The sequence below is a fragment of the Callorhinus ursinus genome, unplaced genomic scaffold, assembly GCF_003265705.2.
Source record: "Callorhinus ursinus isolate GAN/ISIS: 27379988/994484 unplaced genomic scaffold, GSC_fseal_2.0 scaffold43, whole genome shotgun sequence".
In the NCBI taxonomy this organism is placed as follows: domain Eukaryota; kingdom Metazoa; phylum Chordata; class Mammalia; order Carnivora; family Otariidae; genus Callorhinus; species Callorhinus ursinus.
Genome location: NW_027397105.1, coordinates 3,351,535 through 3,365,007, shown reverse-complemented (window position 1 = coordinate 3,365,007; position 13,473 = coordinate 3,351,535). Strand labels below are relative to the sequence as shown.

Below are 13,473 nucleotides of genomic sequence, written 5' to 3'. Positions count from 1 at the left end.
TATCTTTCAAAAATAGACTGATTTGGATTTTCAGAACAATCTGATGAGATGCCCACACACTTGTTTTTGCCTGAAGAACAATATCCATTTTCATCAAATTCAGAGCAATTTCCTGATTTTCTCTACACCTGGTGAGCAGGACGGATGCAAACCTGGCTCCTCAAGGACCAAGTGGCAATAATGCAGCATCATATGACAAGAGTCAGGCTTGATTTCAAGCTCGGACCCTCTGCACCAACACATGACTCTTCAAGTTTCCTCCAGGCCCCACCTACTAGGGACCCGCAGACACTGAAACCAACAGCCTTGTTTCTGCTTCGAACCATTGACTGGACTTCCGGCTTCTCCAACGGTTTGCCTCCAAGGACCCATTCCTCTTTCCATCGTGATGATGACAACCTAGATTCTCGAATAAGCTTCCCTATGGTTTATTTCTTGCCTACAGGAACCCCAGCAATAGTTAACCACTTGGCTAGCATTTTCCTTTCTCCTGTGATCCTTTTCTGCTACATCTCCATCTCACTGCTCTATTCATTTGTTCCTTAAATATTTACTGATTGGAAATGACTCTGGAAGCTTGGGGATCCCCAGATGTATAGGTTTGGGTGTCAGCTTTCAGCAAACTCCAAGATCACTTCCCACCTTTTCTGGTAAGAAGTATGCCCTGCACATACTTTAGTCAAATGCTATTATTAACTTCCTACAGTTTCCTGGTATCACTTTTCCTTGCCTATGGCTTTGGTCCCTTGCATCATGGCTCTGGTAGCCCACCATCCTTAACTGCTGAGATCCTGCTCACCTTTGCCGACTCAGCTGAAATGACATCTGGGAAGCTGGAAGGGGATCTCCTCATCCATCCATCCTTCCATCTTTCTACCCAACAAGCAGTTACTGGGCATTGACTCTGTATCAAGCACTGAGCTAGTTCCTGGGGATACCAGTCGAACACACTGGGCTTGCCTGCAAGGAGTTTACCATCTAGCTCTGTGCTCTGTCTTCTGTGGTAACCACCAGCCACATGTAACACTTGAGCATTTTTTTTTAAAGATTTTTTATTTATTTATTTTTGAGAGAGAGAGAATGAGAGAGAGAGAAAGCACATGGGGGGAGAGGGTCAGAGGGAGAAGCAGACTCCCCGCCGAGCAGGGAGCCCAATGCGGGACTCGATCCAGGGACTCCAGGATCATGACCTGAGCCGAAGGCAGCCGCTTAACCAACTGAGCCACCCAGGCACCCACTTGAGCATTTTTTTTAAGATTTTATTTATTTATTCGAGTAAGAGACAGAGAGAACATGAGCTGGGGGAGGGGCAGGGGGAGAAGCAGACTCCCCGCTGAACGTGGAGCCCGATGCAGGGCTTGATCCCAGGACCCCGAGATCATGACCTGAGCCAAAGGCAGATGCTTAACTGACCGAGCCACCCAGGTGCCCCAATTCTTGAGCATTTAAAGTGTGGCAGGTCTGAAATAAAATGTGCTGTAGGTCTAAAACACCCATTGGAGTTTGAACACTTAGCCCAAGGAAAAGAATCTTTAACATCCTCTTAATGATTTTTGATTGATTACATGTGGAAATGTAATATTCTGTCCATATTGGATTAATACATTACTAAAATTAAATTCCAGGGGTGCCTGGCTGGCTCAGTCGGTAAAGCGTGAGACTCCTGATTTCAGGGTCGTGAGTTCAAGCCCCATGTTGGGCATGGAGCCTACTTAAAAAAAAATAATTTCAATTATTTCATGTTGGTTTTGGAATATAGCTCCTAGAAAGTTTAAGCTGACTTATGTGGTATGCACCGGTGGCTCACCTTCCATTTCGATGGGACAGCACTGGTCTTAAAGGAGGGTACAGGGATGGAGGCAAAAACATGTAAGGAGTTTTTGATAGATCCTTCTACAAAAATGTGTGCACAGGATTCAGTGAGGGAGTGTTTTTAGTTCAGGAGGCCAGGAGACAAAGGAGGAAGGGAATCTATTTATGATGTGTCAAGCATCATGCTAGGCACTGTAATATCTTCATGCATTGGCTTGGCATTTAAAATACCTCACTTAACCCTTGCACCAGTAATCACCACAACCTGACCACATCTTTCCAGCCTGCTGGGACCAGGACACCAGCATCCCTCAGCTGGACTCTTTGCTGCAGCGGCCTTGTACCCTGTTTCAATCCATCTCCCACATTGTAACCAGAGTGATCCTTCCAAAACACAAACCCAGTCATGGATCATGTTACTCTTCAAATTAAAACTCTCCCTTAGTTCCCTGCTGTTTTCCCTAAAAGAATTCTCCTCCTCTCTTTGTCTAGTTAACATCTTATTCAGATTATATTTTCAAGATAAAAAATTTCTCTAAGGAGACTTTCTGGAATTTTCTTCATCCCACCCCTGCCACCATTCTGAGTTAAGTGTCCCTCTTAGGGGTCCCTGGATTTTGCTGTGCTTCCCATAGTATAGTAACTACCATACTAGATTGCATTCCCTCAACCTTTTTGGATCAAAGGCCTCTTTGAGAATCTGCAAAGACCTGTAGATCTTCTCCCCAGAAAAAAAGAAACACAATACATTTTGCATATGATTCAAAGGTTTAATAGAATTAAAATTCCTTAGGTTTCCATGGACTCCAGACTAAGAACCGTTGCTCTATAATTATACAGTTATCTATAATTATAATTATCTGCCTATTTGCTTATATTTCCTGATAGACTCTATGCACCTTAGGGGTAGGGATCATGCCTATGTTGACATAGGCATTTCCTTGACACCTGGCACCGTCCCTAGACACAAAAGACACTCGATAAGCGTTTGCCAAAAAAAAAAAAGTATTTGCCACAGGTATGACTTGCTCTAAGACATTAGGATGCAGGGATTCTCATGCTTTCATTTTTCTAAATCACATTAAATCTGACTTAACCTTATCCTGCATGGTTGGAAAGAAGTCTTACATTAGGAAATTTCAGGCTCGTTTGCCCCGCCACCCCCAGAACTCTAGAGTTTAAGGGGCCCAAGAAAATTCTAGAAGGTTTTTTCTTTCTCAGCTCACTGGAGTCTCTGTTTTTCCCATTACTCCTGTTGATTGAAGATATCCACAGGTGAGCACTGATCCTTCAGTTCAGTCAGGCATTATTGCCCCAGGAGGGTTGTGAGGTGGTCACTATAATAGTCTGGCACCCAAGATACTCCCATGCCCAGGAATCATGTTGAAAGGGGACCCCTCTCGGTACGTGTACCCCAATGTTTATAGCAGCAATGTCCACAATAGCCAAACTGTGGAAAGAGCCAAGATGTCCATCGACAGATGAATGGATAAAGAAGAGGTGGTATATATACACAATGGAATATTATGCAGCCATCAAAAGGAATGAGATCTTGCCATTTGCAACGACGTGGATGGAACTGGAGGGTGTTATGCTGAGTGAAATAAGTCAATCAGAGAAAGACATGTATCATATGACCTCACTGATATGAGGAATTCTTAATCTCAGGAAACAAACTGAGTGTTACTGGAGTGGTTGGGGGTGGGAGGGATGGGATGGCTGGGTGATGGACATTGGGGAGGGTATGTGCTACGGTGAGCGCTGTGAATTGTGCAAGACTGTTGAATCACAGATCTGTACTTCTGAAACAAATAACGCAACATATTTTAAGAAAAAAGAAAAAGAAGAAGATAGCAGGAGGGGAAGAACGAAGGGGAGTAAGTCGGAGGGGGAGACGAACCATGAGAGATGATGGACTCTGAAAAACAAACTGAGGGTTCTAGAGGGTAGGGGGGTGGGGGGATGGGTTAGCCTGGTGATGGGTATTGAGGAGGGCACGTTCTGCATGGAGCACTGGGTGTTATGAACAAACAATCAATCATGGAACACTACATCAAAAACTAATGATGTAATATATGGTGATTAACATAACAATAAAAAAATTTGAAAGGGGACCCCTCTCTGTACTTCTCATGGACACTCTAAACCTCTGACTCCTTTCACCACCGTCAGGGAAACAGTTCTTTTTTTTTTGTAGGCTCCACGCCCAATGTGGGACTTGAACTCAGGACCCTGAGATCAAGAGTCGAGTGTTCCACCAACTGAGCCAGCCAGCGCCCTAGGGAAAAAGCTCTTCAACTCAAAAATACCACCCTTCTATCTCTCTGGGGTGATCTGGCTTGAAATTCCTCAGCAGGCATAACAAGGACTGAAAACCTCAAATAAGACCCGGCCTAAAAAGACCAGGCAAAGAACATCACTGAATAAAGCAGGTCGGCTCTGAGAGACCACGGGGGGTCAGTGGCAGCTGTGGTACACTGGGGACCCGTGCTTTGTCTAAGAATGGGCGGCAGCTCAGGCACCCCCAAACTGTCGTCGAATTTCCAGATCTTCCGATTTTTCGAGGGAAACCAGCAATCTGGATTTTCATGTGATAGCTCTTTCTTTCCTATTTTTACTTTTTATATTTTTTTAAGATTTTATTTATTTATTTGACAGAGAGAGACACAGCGAGAGAGGGAACACCAGCAGGGGGAGCGGGAGAGGGAGAAGCAGGCCTCCCGCGGAGCAGGGAGCCCGATGCGGGGCTCGATCCCAGGACCCCGGGATCATGACCCGAGCCGAAGGCAGAGGCTTAACGACCCAGTCACCCAGGCGCCCCTCTTTCCTGTTTTTTAAAAAGCACTTTAATAAGGTGTATTTTGTAAATCATGTCATTCACAGTATAAAATTCAGTGATTTCTTTTTTAGTAAGTTTACCAAGTTGGGCAACCATCACGGCGAATCAATTCTAGAACATTTTCATCAGCCCAGTAGGATCCCTTCTGTCTATTTCCTGCTAATCCCTGTGCTGTCCTTCCTGTCTTCACCCTGGCCCTCGCCCCGGGCAACTACTCTTCTGCTTTCTGTCTCCATAGTTTGCCTTTTTACAGATACTTCATATAAGTGGGATCATACAAAATGTGGTCTCTGTGTCTGAGGGTAATGATTTTGAGGTTCACCCACATTGTTGTGTTCCTTTTTTTTTTTTTTCCCCTAAGTAGGTTCCATGCCCAGTGCAGGGCCCAACTCGGGGCTTGGACTCACAACCCTGAGATCAAGGTCTAAGCTGAGGGGCGCCTGGGTGGCTCAGTCGTTAAGCGTCTGCCTTCGGCTCAGGTCATGATCCCAGGGTCCTGGGATCGAGCCCCCGCATCGGGCTCCCTGCTCCACAGGAAGCTTGCTTCTCCCTCCCCCACTCCCCCTGCTTGTGTTCCCTCTCTCCCTATCAAATAAATAAATAAGATCTTTAAAAAAAAAAAAGATCTAAGCCAAAATCATGAGTCTGACGCTTAAATGACTGAGCCACTCAGGCACTCCCGGTATTTAATATTTTTAAGAAAGGGGCAGATGATTTCTCAGAGCGGCTGCACGATTTAATACTCCCCTCAGAAATGCCTGAGGGTTCCCATGTCTCTGTGTCCTCACCAACATTTGTTATTGTCTGTCTTTTTGATTCTAGTCATTCTGGTGGGTGGGAAGTGGTGTCTCATTATGATTTTGGTTTGCATTTCCCTACCGGCTAATGGTGTTGGATAGCTCTTGATTTGTAAATGTTGGAATTCATTCAAATAAAAAAAATGCTTCATATCAGCCCTGTGCAGATGGAACAAAACAGTTTAGAACAAAACAGGTTCACGGGCTGGAACCACCCTGAGTGGTTTGGACTTATGACCTAGACTGTGCAAAACAATGGTCTGTGAACTTTCTCTTTTGGGGGCAAAGCAGCCTAAACTGCCAGCAAAAATTACTATGGAGAAAGAGGGGAAAGGTCTCTCTCACTTGCAATGAACTTGTAGACTAAGAAACAAGTTTCAATCTATTATATTTCATAATGCCTCTTCCCCCCCACCCCCGGCCACGCACATCATCCTGCTACATATCCACTGAATGAGTCTTTGAAGTATCCATTCACACCCCTTTTTAAAGATGACATTAAGGAATTGGTCAAAGGTTAAACACCTAGTAATGGCACAGATGGATTCAAAGCCAGGTCTCCCTGGTTCAAAATCCTGTGTTTTCCTCATCCAAATGGCCGCAGATTCTGGGATAGAACTCCATGGAGTAAGACTGGACTCTGAGGAGCCTGGCTGGCTGGATGAGAGAGGTAGAGAGGGCAGGGATATTTGAGCCATTGGAGAGGAAGGAATCAGGGGTGTCAAGGCTGGTTTCATTAACAGACAAAGGGAAGTTGGGGAGAGGGTGAGTTTGGGTGGGGGGATGAAGTGGAAAGGGGAAGAAAAGGGAGATGAGGCTTAGTGCTTTGCAATTTGCCTTCCACCCAGGTAGAGATTTCCAGCAGGCTGTTAAAAACATGGGGCCCAGGTGTTGGGAGAGTCACCAGGACTAGACATACATTTGGGGACATTCTCTTTATGATTGATTTCTCATTAAAACTAACATCTTTGTGATATTTAATTCTGATGAGTTTCCTGCCCTCTCCTTCTGATGATCCACTAAGTTTGTTTTCAGATTGTGAGAAACCACGGAGTTGATGGCTAACAGGGCTGTGTGTGGATGGATGATCTAGGCATGGAACACTGCACGGGGAAATGCCCAGCAGCTGACAAAGCTGAGATAGATTACAGATGGAGTCTTTGGTCCTCTCGGAACACACTTAAAGATTCAGAAGAGGAATATCATTCCCGTATTTTGTAGAGTTCACTTGTACTCCATGTGCAGACCGCATGAAGGGCAGACCTCTTCGTGGAGCCAAGTCACAAGACACCTGGACAAGGGGCAGCTTACCCCAGCAGGCTGGTGGGGGTGGGGGACCAGATGCACTCTATAGGACAAAGGACACAGACATAGGACCTGATTCCGACTTCCCCAGGAAGGACTCTGCACTGAGCTAGCTGCCTCCTGGAGCCTTCTCTGAATTCCACCAACCGTCCTTATCATTTCCTGCTTTGTGTGTGTGTGTGTGTGTGTGTGTGTGTGTGTGTGTTTTGCTTTATTCACTTTTTACCACACTGGAAGTTTCCGAGGCTTACCCACTTATCATATTACACGCATTAAAGCGCACCCAATTCCCACATTTAAATAATTGCATTTTGCTGTAAAAAATTTTTAAAAGCGTTTTTGATGATGTGCAGTTTTTCTAAGAATAATTCATTTTGATCTTGTGACTTAAACTTTATTATATTTATAGGTAATTATGTAAGAGTCCTGTTGCAATTGACTAGATTCTGCAGATATTTCATTAAATATTTATTAACTTCAATTTTTCCAGTTTCCTTTCCTTATTTTAGCCTCCCCCCCCCCGCCCCCAGTTCTCAAACATTTTCTAAGGCCTTCGAGGAGCTCATAGGCCCTAGGGGCTACGACAGCTCTGCAAAACCTCCTCACAGGCCCCTCCACGTAGGGAGCTCCGTGTGATGAACGAACGAATGAATGAGTGAACGAAGTCCTTTCCCCAAGTCTTCCCTCCCAGGCGTGTTCGCCTCTCGTTCTCAGCGCAGCCAGGAGCCTGGGTAGGGAGGCCCCTCCCCTCGCAGACACCAAAACTGCAACAGCGGAGGAGGGCGTCCGGCGCCCGGCGCCCGGCGCTCCGCCGACCTCCACAGGGTCGGCCCCGCGGCCCGGGAGCGCGGCCGGCCGCCCCCCCCCGCCCCCCCCAGCAGAGCCCGTGCGCATGGGCAGAGCCGCAGCGAGCCCCGCCCCCTCCCCACTGCAGGTGAGCCGCAGAGCCGCGGCCCCCGCCCCCAGCCGCTCCGGGGGTGACGTAAGGCCTCTGGACCGCGCTCCGGCCCCGCCCCTGCAGGGAGCGCCCGGGGGCCCGCGACTCGGCGGTGGCAGCCGGTGCCGCTGCGGGACACGCCGGCTGCAGCAGGGAGAGGGGGCGGCGAGGCGCCCGAGTGCGCTGCCGCGGCGGCCCGACGCCGGCCGAGGCGCGTCCGGGCTCAGCGCGGGGCTCCCGCCGCGGCACACCTGCCCCGGCGGCCGCACGGCCGAGGCCACTGCGGGGTCCGCAGCCGCTGCCCCGCGGGCTCGCCGGAGCCCGGCCGGCCTCGGCTGTCCATCTCCGCGGGTGCCAGCCAATCGCCCGCCACTGCCCCGGCCGCACCTCCCGGAATCCATGACGGGCGTGCGGGGCGGCCTATGAGGTTGGGGCCCCGGCGGCCTGGGCGGGGAGCGGGAGCCAATGAGCGTCCTTCCAGGTGGGTGGAGGGAGCGGACCTCGGGAAGGTAGCTTCGTTCGGGTTGCTAACGTCTTCCCTTGGAGATGGGCGCGCAAACGGACCAGTGGGTCTGGGGGCGGCGGTGACGGGCGTGGAGCTGGCCCAATGAGGGTGGGAGTGGGTGGGGCGGCCCCGAGCAGCAGTGCTAAAGGAGCCCGGCGGAGGCAGCGGTGGGTTTGGGACTGAGGGGCCGGATCTGTGGTCGCGGCTGGGGACGTGCGCCGGCGCCACCATCTTCGGCTGAAGGTGAGAGGTGCGGCTGCCCGGGTTCGAGCGCGGCGGCGGCTGGCGGGGGGACGGCGGTGGGGGAGGGAAGGGTCCCGGGCTGGGAGGCGGGGGAACGGGGGGGACTCTGGAGGGCCGGAGCGGAGCCGAAGCGGGAGCACGGAGACGCCCGAGGGGGCTCTGGGTGGAGGGCTTGTACTGCGAGACCGGAGATTCGTGCGGGGACCGACCCTGGAGAGGGAAGGGGGAAAGGTAACCGACCCCAGTGGGTGGAGAGACCTCTGGAAGGGTGGAGAACAGGATCCTGGAGCTGGGGACCCTTGCAGGGATCGGGGTCTGGGTGTGCTGGGGGACGACCCCTGGGGGGCTGGGGATGGAGATCGGGGGGTGGGGTGGGAATCAGGGACCTGGTCCTCGGCATGTGGGGCCCGTGGGGCGCGGGGGTTCGGGAGGCCTAGTGCCCTGGTGGGGATCTCGGGGCTCCCGGGACGGGAGGGAGCCCTGGCGCGGGCTGCGAAGCGCGACCCGGGTGTGGGTGGGGGGCGCCGGACAGGAAGGGCCGGCCCCTGGGTGGGTTCCCGGGCGGGTTAGGCCGGCCGGTCAGCCCGGGTGCGGTCGGGGCTTCTCAAGGCTCGCAAGGCGGGCGGCGCTCCCGGCCCCGTGGGGTGGGGGAGACCCGAGGGCAGGGGCTCCTCCGCACGGCCGGGGCAGGGCGCGGCGGGCGAGGGTCTGAGGCTGGCGAGGGTCTGAGCCGGCCGCCGGCGCGCGGAGGGTGAGCTCCGGAGGAGCTGGGGGCGGCAGGGCGGGCGGGGGCCGCCGGGGACCGGGGCCGGCCGCCCGGCGAGGTCCGGGCGGGGTGGGGGGCGAGGCGGGAAATGTGGCGGGGGCGCGCTGCGGCAGGGCGGCCGCGCGGGGGAGGGTCAGCCCTCGCCTCGGGATCCCTTTATTGTGTAAGCGATCCGGGCACGGCTCGCCGCGGACTCCCTTGCTGGCCTTCTGCAGCTGGGGTCACACCCTGATCCGGTGAAATGGGACTGGAATGGGGTCGGGGCGAAGTGGGAGCCGCGGAGTCGTGGCGTTGGCGGGCGCTTTGTGGGCCCGCGGTGCGCGGGTGCGGCCCAGGGACCCGGGAGGGCCCCCAGCCTGGGCGGCCTGGGCGCCGGGGCCTGGGGAGGGAGGCTGGGGTGGCGTGGTCTCTGCCTGTGACCGTTATCTGTGTCTTCGGGCCTCTGCGGCTCCCTGCTAGCCCACTGCGGTGGATGCAAGGGGGGGTAGGGTGGGGTGGGGTAGGGGGAGAGCAGGCGGGGTAGATCCAGTCTGCCAACGAAACAAAGCCTGCTGTTTTCGCTGAATAATATAATATACTAAATGTAATACTTCGGCTTTGCCGAGATTTTGGTGTGTGTGTTTTGTTTTGTTTTTTTAACGCTGGAAGTGAGGATTCCTTAAGTCGGGCTTCATCATTCTCCATAGTCTCTCAGTCTGGAAAACTTTAATCTATTTATTTTATTTCCTTCCTCGGTCTGCCGTGACCCAAGTATTCTTGTAGTCCCGTGCTTTTGGCGTTGAAGTATGCCCTGTCTGGTCTTGGATGCTGAAAAAGTGGCCATTTTATTTGATGCATCTCTCGACTCGGCATCTTAAATTCGGTTCTTCCCCGGCCTTATCTGGAGACAGCATATGGGGTAATTGTGCGATGTATAGCGTGAGCTTTAGACAGCGAAGGGATGTGACCCCAGAGGTTGGCTTTTTATTTGGGCTCCTTAGGGAAATCATCACAATGAAGACAGATGACAGACTGGATGGGAGAGCAGATGAACGAAATTCTGAAGGGCACGTTCAACGGGGGGGGTGGGGGTTGGGGGGGGGGGAAGACCCAGTGCTTCAGCGGGTTATAGGTACTTTCTCATCCTGTAGGAGGGATTGAAATTCCTGGCCTTGTGTCCACATTTTAGAAGGATTTTATACCCAGCCTGAAGGTGTTCACTGAGAGATGGTGTGGGCCATACAGAGCAGTAGTGCCCTTTTGCCTTTGGTGTGTGTTTGTGCTCGTTTGGCTGAGATGAATTTGGGTAAATTAATAGGTTTGCACGTCCCAGTCATGTAAGTGACCGCAGTGGTGATGATAAGCCAAGTGGGACGAATCTGTTATAGAGGAAGGTGCTGTCCTGCATAACTTAGCCATCATTTTTGTTTAGCTAGTTATACACAAGATTTTCACAAAATTGCCTTGTTTTCCCCCTCTGTACCCATAGGAGGTTCTGGGAGGCAGCTGAGAAGTTTGCTGGGTGGCATTTGGCTGGAAGTAAAAAATGGCTATAGGGGGCGCAGAGCCCCAGGGGTGCGTGTGTGTCTAAAACCAATGAAGGGGGTGGGGCTCTGGCTCTGTAGGGGGCTCCTTCATATACAGATAAATGACTTGGCTATAAGTAGGCACTCATTTCAAATGACACCAAAAACCTTCAGATTATCTTTCCTCCGTCTGCGGCAAAGATCTTGTTCTTTATTCCCTTTTTTCCAATAGAGAGGTGTTTTTTTTCTATTAAATGTAAAGCCCTGGTCACCAGATTGTGCTGGTGTGTTCACTGCTGAGCCTCCACTCATGACATTGTAATCGATGGGATTTTTATTTAGTGGAGAGGCATCGAGGAGTGCGCTCCTCGCCCTTCAAAATCCGCCCCCCCCACCTGCCATTGTTGTGGCATGCATTCCTGCGGGAACTCTGGGGTTAGCCCCAGCTCTGCTACTGGTGAGCTCTGTGACCTTGGGCTGGTGATTGGCTTTCCCTCTACCTTGGGTTCCTCTTCTGTAAAATAGAGATATTAATAGTACCTGCCTCACAGGGCTGTTGTGAGGACTGAGCTGATAAAGGTAAACTGCTTAGAATAGCGCCTGTCCATAATTAATGGTACAGAACAGTATTTGCTATTTTTAAAATTGCGGTATTCCCCCCCATGCCCTAAAGTGAGGCGGTTGGGAGTGGTTCACTGTTAAATACCAGAATTATCAAGATCAGGTACCACATGTACAATGGAATGGAAAAAATACAACATATCTGGTGATCACACGTGAAGAGTTAAAACTGAACAAAACCTTTTCACTGGCCTCTCGAACTCTGTCAAACCTAACAGCACTTGGAATACCTGCGACCTGCTAAGCCCCCTGGTACCGTGCCGGGGAGAGCAAGACAATCTCAGAAGAGCAGTCCAAAGTGTTTGGAGGTGGGGGGATTAGGTTGCCCGATTGACCTGAAAAGAGCAACTCCGAGGGTGGCATTTGGGTCAGGATTGGAAGGAGTGGTAGGTGTTTGGTTGTGGAGGAGTTGAGGCTCACTGTGGGGGTAGGGGCCACGCATGGGAGGTTTGGTCAGGAGGTGGAGATCCTGCCCTCCCCCCATGAGGCCCCAGGAGCCCACTAGGTGCTAACCAGACAGCCAGGAACAGGAAACTGTCCTCTCAGTGTCTGATTAGTCGTAGAAGGCTCTGGAAAAGTGAAAAGTAAAAAGCAAAAGTAATTTGTAATCTCACTACCCAGTGAAGACCCAATAACTATTTGTTCCTTTTTTAAACATTTATTTATTTATTTAATTTATTTTGATCTGTTCCTTAAAAAAAAAACAACACGTGCATGTCTAATTCCCCCCCCCCCACAAAGTCCCAGAGCATTTGGCAATTACGTTTTTGTGACCTATTGGTTTCTTTCCCTTAAATTACAAGAATTTCCTCACCTAGGAAAAATACTGATACATTTTAAATGTACCAGTTTGGTGAACTAATTTTTAAATAGATCATTTGCTTTTTTTTTTTTTAAAGGCCTGCTGCAGAAATGACCTGTTGAGCTACTCTAATTTATAGCCATCCACCAAATTTAAGCATATAATTACATGCCCAATGTAAAATTAAAGAAATGTGTGCGCGCACGCCTACTGGCAGCAAGACCTCTTCCGAGGTGTCATGTGAGATACTCAGTTCCTACCTGTTAATGACAAGAGTAACTTGTTACCATATTTTGTTATCGTGGGGTATTTTCTCTTTTAAGAGGCCATCAGTCGTAAAGGCGGAACGTGTGTCTTCTTGTCTGTGCCCAGATTTACCTAGGACGATTCCCACCTCAGAGCCATGCCTCCCTTCTTCTGAGCAGTTTGCAAAGCGTAAGTTTGGAAAGACAGAAAGTGTGTTAATAGTCTTACGAAAGCCAGTCCCTAGAGGTAATGATGGGCTTTGGAAACCATTCTTCAGAATGTACATGTGCCCCGGGAATATTTTCTGAATCGCTTCCCCCCGCCACGTGAATGCCTAAGAAGGCAAATACAAGTTTAGTTAATAGAAATAGAAGATACGTTAGCCTTTTTATTTATAGAAGTCTTAATGTTACCTCTGGTGATTTTTTGGGTTTCATTTTGTTTTGTGATTTTTTTTTTGTTTTATTCAAGTCCATCATTTTAAAAAGATTAGCATATCCTTTAAATCAGGTTAGGAATTAGTCTAAAGCATTGGTTTTCAACTTTTTTTTTCTATCCCAGCATACCTGCTAACGACATTGGCTCACCATGGCAACCAGAGACCTTGGAGAGATGGTTCTCAAAGTGTGGTCCCAGGACCAGCAGCCTCAGCTGCATCTGGGAACTTGTTAGGAATGCAAATTACCAGGCTCTGCCCCAGACTCTACTGAATTGGAAACTCTGGGGATGGGGCTTCAGTCTGCGCTTCTATAAATCTCCGTACTGCCCATGCGCACACACCAAAGTTTGAGAACCTTGCCCTAGGCTGTGTACGTTTATAATGCATTACATTATAACAAATACTCCCTGAAGTATACATTTTTATACCATTTCAGTGGCTTCATGGAGCTGGAAATTTGTCTGTGGACTCAAGGCTAAGAGCCTTGTAACAACTTTGGACTAATTTATTTATTTTTTTAAAATGTTTTATTTATTTATTCATGAGAGTCAAGAGAGAGAGAGGCAGAGGCAGAGAGAGAAGCAGGCTCCCCGCCTAGCAGGGAGCCCGATGTGGGTCTCGATCCCAGGACCCCAGGATCATGACCTGAGCCGAAG

General features: G+C 50.1%; 1 non-coding gene across 1 annotated transcript; it reads left to right on the top strand.

The window, feature by feature from the left end:
* Positions 1-1,629: 1,629 nt before the first annotated feature.
* Positions 1,630-1,702, top strand: TRNAR-CCU (transfer RNA arginine (anticodon CCU)). Its single transcript has one exon. It is a non-coding gene; the product is annotated as a tRNA-Arg (tRNA).
* Positions 1,703-13,473: the final 11,771 nt, after the last annotated feature.